At 41.7% G+C, this 8,529-nt stretch overlaps 1 long non-coding RNA gene across 2 annotated transcripts; it reads right to left on the bottom strand.

Annotated features, from left to right (window-relative positions):
* Positions 1–2,403: 2,403 nt before the first annotated feature.
* LOC102208972 (uncharacterized) lies at positions 2,404–7,399 on the bottom strand. Of its 2 annotated transcripts, none has more exons than XR_001290341.1 (3): positions 7,333–7,399; positions 7,217–7,248; positions 2,404–2,851 (listed from the first exon to the last, which is right to left on the bottom strand). It is a non-coding gene; the product is annotated as an uncharacterized LOC102208972 (long non-coding RNA). The 2 variants fall into 2 exon arrangements; XR_311673.1 differs by having other exon boundaries at positions 2,404–2,618.
* Positions 7,400–8,529: the final 1,130 nt, after the last annotated feature.

The raw sequence follows: 8,529 nt of genomic DNA, 5'->3' as shown, positions 1-8,529 counted from the left end.
TACAGAAAAGGCTAACATTGTTATCTTTTTACCAAAAAATAGCTAAACATGAGAGGTTTTTGGACAAAGTTTGTGTTTTCCATTCTTTAAGCACCGGTTCAAGCACCGGTTCAAGCACCGTTTAACCACCGGCACCGTTTCAAAAGTACCGGTTTTGGCACCGGTATCGGATGAAACCTAAACTATACCCATCCCTAGTGGTGAGAGGATTTACAGATATGTATTAATATGTTTGGTGATAACACCGTGGTGAGATGTCCCGCCTAAAAATTGCACAAAGTTATTAACTGTATATCTTGTATGTGTTGTTGTTTCGAGTTTTTGTTTCTTTATTTCTTTTTTTAATTTGTTTGCATATCAAACTAAGCTAATGAGCTGCTAGTAGCGTCCTTTAATTACTCCTTTAATTTTCTGTGTTTTTCATCTTTTCCGATGCATCTAGTGATCAAGATCCAGGTTATAATCATGCTAATTCATTTGGTGCTTCAAAAAACTAACACACATTAATCTCTAATGTCAGTCCATGAAAATAATTTAACACTATTTTAATTAAGTGCAGCTAAAATTACTCATTTATTTATTTAGCTTCAACTTGCTGCTAATTGGTAACCAGTGAGAGCGTGTAGGACTGCAAGTCATTTAGCTGAGTAGCTTTTTTTTGTACCTTTTAATGATTTGAGCAAATATTTTGCTTTTCTTTTAGCCTTGTTTCTGCCTCGTTGCATATTATGTGAGCAACACAGCAGCAACCTGCAACATTTTCTGTTTCCTTGTAACCTTAATGGAAAGCTTTTATTCCTGACAAGTATCTGCTGCTATCTCTGTTCTTATATCTAAATAATTCAAATTTTTTAAAAAAAACTGTGGGAAATGAATTCAAACTAACTTTCGGAGAGTTTCTGTCACATTTATTGCTAGCACCTCTTTCACCTCTTGTGGATCAAAGAAAAACATTTCCAAAAATAAAATGCAGGTCACACTTGTGGAGTTTCACTCTGTGATGGGGATCCTAATTGTGTCGATGCGGTCTCATTTGCTTCTAATTTGAATATAGAGGCTTAATTCATAAACCCATGTGATGTTCTCCGAAAGCCAAGTCTTCTGCACTCTGCATCACCTTTCACATTAATTCATTGGGGAGTGTGTTTGTGTTTGCTCAGTCTCTCGTGGCTGACCGGTACTGTCCATTTCTCATCACTTTTATCTCTGACATCCACTTTGAACACAGCCAGCCAATTAAATGTGGCACAGTTATTAAATAATCGACCTCGCTTCCACTCTTATCGCAGCATTCCTGTTGAGGATAAATCAGGAGCAGCTTCACTTGTGAACTCTGTGGAAGTTTATTTCCTTTAGGAGTATTTGGCTTTGAAACAAGCTTCTTGTCAGTGTCACACAGTGAGATGAGTTTAAGACACAACAGCCATTTATTCAGTGCTGCTTACAATATACCTAAAAGCTGCAGAGGCCGTTTTAGAGGCCTCTGTGGGAGAGGTGCTTACTCTGAAGAAGCAGACAAAACCAAGGATGGATAAGAGCAGCATTTATTAAAATGGTCCTGTGTGAATGTGATAAAGAATAATGTTTTGATAGTAATTCCCTGAGGCACTTTAGACCTGACACCTGACAGTGATTTAATCACATTTCTGAATCTGCTGTGTTTCAAGACAATTTAAGATCTTATTTAAAAGATGTTTGACTAACATTGGATTTTTCTTCCTACTGTGCATTCAGGAATTTGGGGAAAACTAAACAGGCTCAAAAGATTCTGTTTATAAAAGCTGATTATGTCTCAGAGAAACAGCCAAGGTGTCCTTTGGCCTGGAAGTTGTGGCTATATAGACATGATTTTCTTCCCAACTTCTCACGTATGATCTTTATCCTTAAGCGTCACACTTTTTGCTTTCAACATTAATATTTAAACATCAACATGAATTCTTTGGCAACAGACACAGGAAGTAGATCCTCGGATGTGCTTTCTCAATAAGGGAGCAGATGTTTAGCTACCACATTAGGTCCTGGAAGATGATGGCTCCACTAGGCAGGCATGCAGGAAGATGGGAACTGGTGGGGCAGGTATTAACCTGAAGTCCACTAACACTGTTTTGTCACAGTGCTGTTGTCACTGCACCTGGTCACCACGTTGTCAACGTCCCTCCCATAGCCAAATTCATCTCCACCTGAGATGAGCCTGGTGAGTGTGGCGTCATCTGCAAAGTTCTGGAGTTTGACAGACTGGTGTCTAGAGATGCAGCAGTTGGTGTAAAGGGAGAAGAGCAGGGGATAAAGTACAGATCCCTGAAGGCAACTGATGCTGATGCACTGAAAGTCTGTGACATGCATAGCCAGTCTCACATGCTACTTCCTGTCAGACAGGAAGTCAGTGATCCACCTGCAGATGGAAGCAAGCACATTCACCTAGGAGAGCTTGTCAGGTATGAGAGCTGGGATGACAAGATCATCACTGACTTTGTCATGTGGTGTGAACTCAACCCCCTGCATCAGTTGATGTTGGTTGGCTTGACGAGAAAGCCAACACTGATTGCACAGGTGAACACGGTCTGGACATCGAGGTGGTGGACAGATACAGAATCCTGAGCCATCTTCTTAATAATAAACTGGAACAAAAAACAGTCACAACAGTTACAAGAAGGGTCAAAGTCAGCCCAGTCATCTGCTGGATGGGTTGAGGTCTTCTGGGGTGTGCACGACATTGCTAAGGATATTTTATGACACAGTGATAGCTTCCACAGTCTTTTATACAGTTGTCTGCCGGGGAGGTGGCAGCAAGAGCAGAGACCGCAAATGACTTTATAGACTGGCGAAGCCTGGTTCTGTCCTGGCTGGTGCTCTAGATCACATAGAGGAGGAGAAGGATATTAGCCAATCTAACATCCATTATGGACAACATATACAATGAATACAGTTGTTATGAAGTGGGAAACCATCCACAGAAGTCAAACCTGTTCTTGTACAAGCTGCACACATTCGTTTGACCCTATAGAGTTGTGTATTTTATTATGTGACGTGGCCATTAGCTGTCCTGTGTCCAGTACTGGGGCAGCTGCTGGGTCAAAACCCTCACGCCAAAGGACACACTGGGCATCATCCCAAACAGTGCGTGTGCACAAATCTGAGTAAACCTTCATAATCCAAATGCCTGTTTTGTCAGATGATGTCATTCTTATGAGGGCACATTGATATAATTGTCCTCACACTGAAAGATAAAGTCCACTGAGATCTCTCAGTAATCTTTTGCAGGTTCTCCAGCGTATTAAAAAATAGGTTTTATTTCAGGCAAGAGCTTTTCAGCAAAGTTCACTGAACATTCACAGCAGTAATCGTATCTGAACCCAGACATATGATGTAAGTCTATCCTCTTAGCTTCACTGTCTTGGCGTAGTGTGGCATAGAAAGTCACTCTGTGTGCCGCTAAAACCCTTCACTGATGCTCTTTAATGATAACGTCCTCTCTCCTGATCCTGTCTTACCCTGCGCTCGCTGCCCTTTTCACAGCCTGTTCACCGGCTGGCCCTCGCCACCCAGATGATCTGATCTTACCCATCAGAGGAGCGTGCAAGGCTTGGATATTTGAGAGGGATTAACCTTTCATTAGTAGACCCTACGTCAGATGTCTTTGCATACAACACACACACACACACACTGTGAAACTCGCACACAGCTACGACTCAACTTGCTGCATGAGTGGTGTCAAGATTAAAGAGCAATTACATGCTACTCCACAAATGATAGATTGGAAGTGGAGTCAATGTGATGGTGACCTACTTTGCAGAAAGAGGGAGAAGAGGGAGAGAAGACGGGGGGAGAAGGGAAGAGAGGAGGAGCAGGAAAAGGAAATGAACAGTATTTTTAAAAAATAATGAAATTTGTCTTGACTTTGTGGTCACAGAGGATAAACATGCATGTGTGAAATACACTGTACAATAATTACATGATAATACGATGAGTATAACAGAGAATAAAGAGCTTTGTGGAAAGATGACATTAGTTTCTTTCTTTTTACTGTACACATGGAAGCATGCACTGTGCTGCGTGCCTGTCCTCAGTTTAGCTTCTCATCTTCTATCTTGTCTATGTCTGTTTGTTAGGTATATGCCTGAAGTTTTCACAAGGATCTCACTTCATGCAGAAGCATCTTTGTATCAGGTTTTGCCGCCCCAGGTGAACTGATGCCTTATTGCAAACATTTTTTACATCTTTGTGAGTGGTTTCACATTTTTCACAAGATTCTTGATTACAGACCCTGATTTTACTACAATGTTCCCAGTTTACTTTTTCTTTTATTCATTGTATGCACTGATCAGAATATCGCAGTCAGATGCTCTAAGATAAAGTCCACTGGCTCCATAACGCAAAAAAACTGTAAGGATGCATGTGCAAGTACACAAGACATCAAAATCCTGTAACATAACGCAGAGAAAAAAGATGGAGACTTTATTTATGACTGGATATGTTTGCTTTGTTTCCTGTGGAACTTGCCAATGAGATACAAAGCACTACACCCATGAGAAAGCTAATTAAACCGCAAATACACTTGCTTAATTAAGCTTGCTCTCGGTCATTCATTTGTTGTGCAAGTGCATGAAATCCATCCACACACACTTTCTAGGCTTAGTGTTGGTTTGTTGCTAAAACCATTTGTGTGCTTATAATAAATGAGCTGTTGCAGCATGATCTGCCTCAGCCCTGTTTTTGTACACGTACATATATTTGCTGAATTTGTACCGTACAAAATATTGTGGAGACAAGAAAATTGTTACGAGACATTGTGCTTGCTTTATGTCACACAGTGTCACGAACTAGGTTTAATTTCTATACATCATCACTGTATGCAGTTACTGAATTAGGACTGATGGAAAAGAGCTGAACACAGTACATGTGGAACACACACGAGCACATGCAATATTATGAAAGCTTTGCCAGCCTACAGGCACAATATTTTCACCCCTTTGTTTGCTAGAGACAGGAAGGAGCACTGCTAATGGGTTTTTGGTTTCTGTGGATTACTGAACAAGTGGTATGACCTTGTTTTTTTCATTTGTACACATCAGCAGGCCTTTCATTTCAACAATTAGATATCTCCATATTAATATGCAGGACGAGGAACAAGACGTTTGGTACTAGAAGCTTACAAATGTCCATTTGTTGTCTGCTTGTAGTCCCGATGCTAGGTTTTCTATTATCTAGATTTGTAAAGAAACAACAGGCAAACAGGAAAGCTTAGCCATTTAAAAGCTGATGTGTTGCAGGTGTGAGATGACATGGATGAGTACTCCATCAATAATGTTTGAGTTGTATCCCACAGTGGAAGTCATACTGTTTTATTTGTACTGTTGAATTGTTTCTTTTGGGTGGAATCCAATTCACACTGTCATGACAGATAAGTGGCTGCTGTACACAGAAGGAAAGTCATATGGATCATATGTTACAGAAGGATGTTCAGTTGAGGAGTATCAGTCCAGGTGAGCCATGATCAGGAAGCAGGAATGTTAGTCACAGTGACAGAAATGATCAAAGTTTAGCAGAAAGAAATCTAGCAGAATTAAAAATAGTCTGAGGGAGAGGAAGAACTTTTAAAAGTTGCACTGGGGAAAAAGAAAAGCGCTTCATGCACAGATCAATCCATATTCAAATCTGCTATAGGACCCCAGTCATCTACATGCATGCCCTACTAGTCATGAGATACCCATGAGAGCCAGTGATGTTATGGAATATATGGAATATAAGGCTCACATCCAAATTCCAGCAGCGTGGCACTCTATGCATAACAAAATGAGAGCTTTATTAGTGAGTGTCAGAGTCACTGTCCATGGATGAAACAAGGAGCTTCCCTGAATACATCAGGAAGATGGTATCCCAGGACGAACAGCTTCAAGGGTGCCTCAGACAGGAGAAGAGATGATGAGGAAGAAGAGACACCAATGACAGCTCGAGAAAGTGGCTGAGATTAAAAAAGACTACCAGTGGCTAGAGAAGACTGGCCAGAAGGATAGATCAGGGGCTTTCATCATGGCAGCACAAGAACAGATTCATGAAGGGGGGAGTGTACCACAGCAGACAGGAATCAAGCTGTGTCAATGTGCTCTTGGGAAAGTCCAAATGCAAGGTGGGACAGCGAGCAGACGCAACCATGTGGCGACAGTAGTGTACAGGGCGATCATGGGTTAGAAATCAATCAGTGCAGGTAAGAAGGCAATGCAAGAACCAGAGCTGGCAGCAACAACAGCAAAGTGAGAAGATAGAAATGTAACAGATGCTGAAGGAACTGCAACAGATGTGGACGTCCACAGTGATCCAACAGGAGCCTCATGGGCTCTGTCTACACTATCTGACACAAAACATTTATTGAAAACATCTATTTCTAGACGTTTTCTTCCGTTCCTTTCTTTCACATCACAGAGCAAAAATCATTAAATCTCCTTTACACAGATCATGAAATGGTCTCTGTGGGATTTTGAAATTTTATCTCATTACGTTTATTTTCTTTCCATATTAATTACTTCCAGCGTATCGAGGGAGGAAGAAGGAAAATAGGGCAAATTTCTCAAGTCTCATTTTCCATTTGGGCGAGCTCTGCAACAGCCAGTGGCTGTAGTGTGCGTTAGCAAAGACTCCTGTGTAATAGGGTTTGAAGTTAAGGCTCATTGCCTCCTCTGTTTCCTTAGTGTGGAACTCCCTGCAGGTCTCCAGTCCAAGTTATACGTTTTAATTTTGCAGAAAACATAAACAAATTGTTGTATAAGTGAATAAAGCAAACTGACGTTTTTTTTAAATGAAAACTTAGAAATAATTGCTGTTGTATGAGATGTTTACAACGTGCTTTTTGTGTCCTCCGTTTTGCCTTTGGTACAGAAAAGTTTGCTTTTAGAAAATGTTAACAGCCAATTATAACATTCAGCTTCAGCCTGAACCTTTTCTCTCAGTGTCTTAACATTTACAGGCTGCCATGTTTCTACAAGGCTGGCTCTCCAGCTTCCTCTCTCTCTGTGCTCTCAGGTGGAGTTGGGTAGGCCTTGGTGCCTGACCTCGCCCCGGAGTGGGGTGTTCCTGTCGCTGAGCCAGTGTGCGCACCTGTTTTCCATTAACTCATCACCTTTTGAAAATAAAAGGCTAGCTGATACTTCCACTCCTTGCTAGATTGTTTTTGCCCTTGTGGTAATGTGGTAATCAGACTCAACTCCAGTGATTATCTTACCTTTAAGCCTTCCTGACCTTGTTCTTGTCCAGCTGAAAAAAGCATAAAAAAACGAACTGTGATTCGAGAAAACTCTGCTGGTTTCCTGGAAAAGTACAAATTAACCTTAAACGTACCTGTCTACTCTTCACCTCCTTCATCTTTGGGAATCTTTGCCCACCCCCTCAACACACCTGAATCAAATGATTAGTTCATTTCCAGGCTTCTGGAGAACTTCAAGACATGTTGAGGAGGTAATTTAGCCATTTAAATCAGCTGTGTTGGATCACATCTAAAGGCCCTCGAGGCCTGGAGTTCGACACCTGTGATCTAATGGCACTCAACTTCATCATGAAGAAAGCCCCGGTCAAGTCAGATGCAGGCATCAAATTGGACAGGAACAGTCGACTCACCGACCTTGATTTTGCGGATATCCCTGCTGGGCGAGAATGGCCAGAGAAGCGGGAAAAGTCAGACTTCCCATCAGTGCTGAGAAATCAAAAACCATGCACGTCGGCGACCAGGCCGGTATGCCTAAGATCAAGACCGGTGGGCAAGACCTCGAGGTGGTTGAGAGGTTCGCATTACCTCAGCAGCGTCATCGTTTGGGGCAGAGATGCAGACGCCGATGTGAAGAGCCGCGCTGGCAAAGCCTCAGTGGTATTCCAACAAATCTTACTTTTTTCATTGATTGTACTTATTTGTATTTTTGTATTTCCTTCATATATCTGTACCTGAGCTGAGGTGACGCAAACATTTCCCCGTTGTGGGATCAATAAAGTCTTATCTTATCTCTTATCTTAAATGTGAAATAGCTGGTCAATCTCGATCAACATCAAGCTTCGTCTGCATGCCTCAATCATCATCCCAATGGCAATGTACGCTTCTGAAACGTGGAAAGTGTCAGCCAGTATTACCAGGAAGGTGGACGTCTTCCATCAACGCTGCCTTCAAAGGATAATGAAGATCTGGTACTTTGATCACGTCACCAATGAAATGGTGCTGCGACAAAGCAACCTTCCTCGCCTCAGCGTGACTATAGCACACTACCACCTTAAACTTGCTGGACACATCATCCACATGAACAACAGCCACAACCCAAAAAAAGTATTCTGGCGCCAGACCTTCCTTGACGACCTCAAAGGCATCTGTTGGCATGAAGCCAAAGAGCTCGCTGGAAATCGCGATCGATGGAGAGACCTTGTCGCCCAATAAACTTAATAGCATGGGTGGAAAAGAAAAAGATGTTGTCTTGGAAGTCTGTAGCAATGGAATTAAAATATTATCGTTTACATACTTACATTAGGGAGTTTAAACCCATTCAAAGAGTATAA

The sequence above is a fragment of the Pundamilia nyererei genome, unplaced genomic scaffold (assembly GCF_000239375.1).
Source record: "Pundamilia nyererei isolate P.nyererei 1_Seehausen unplaced genomic scaffold, PunNye1.0 scaffold00038, whole genome shotgun sequence".
Taxonomy (NCBI): Eukaryota; Metazoa; Chordata; class Actinopteri; order Cichliformes; family Cichlidae; genus Pundamilia; species Pundamilia nyererei.
The sequence above is the reverse complement of the archived record's forward strand: the minus strand, read 5'-3'. Positions and strand labels throughout refer to the sequence as shown.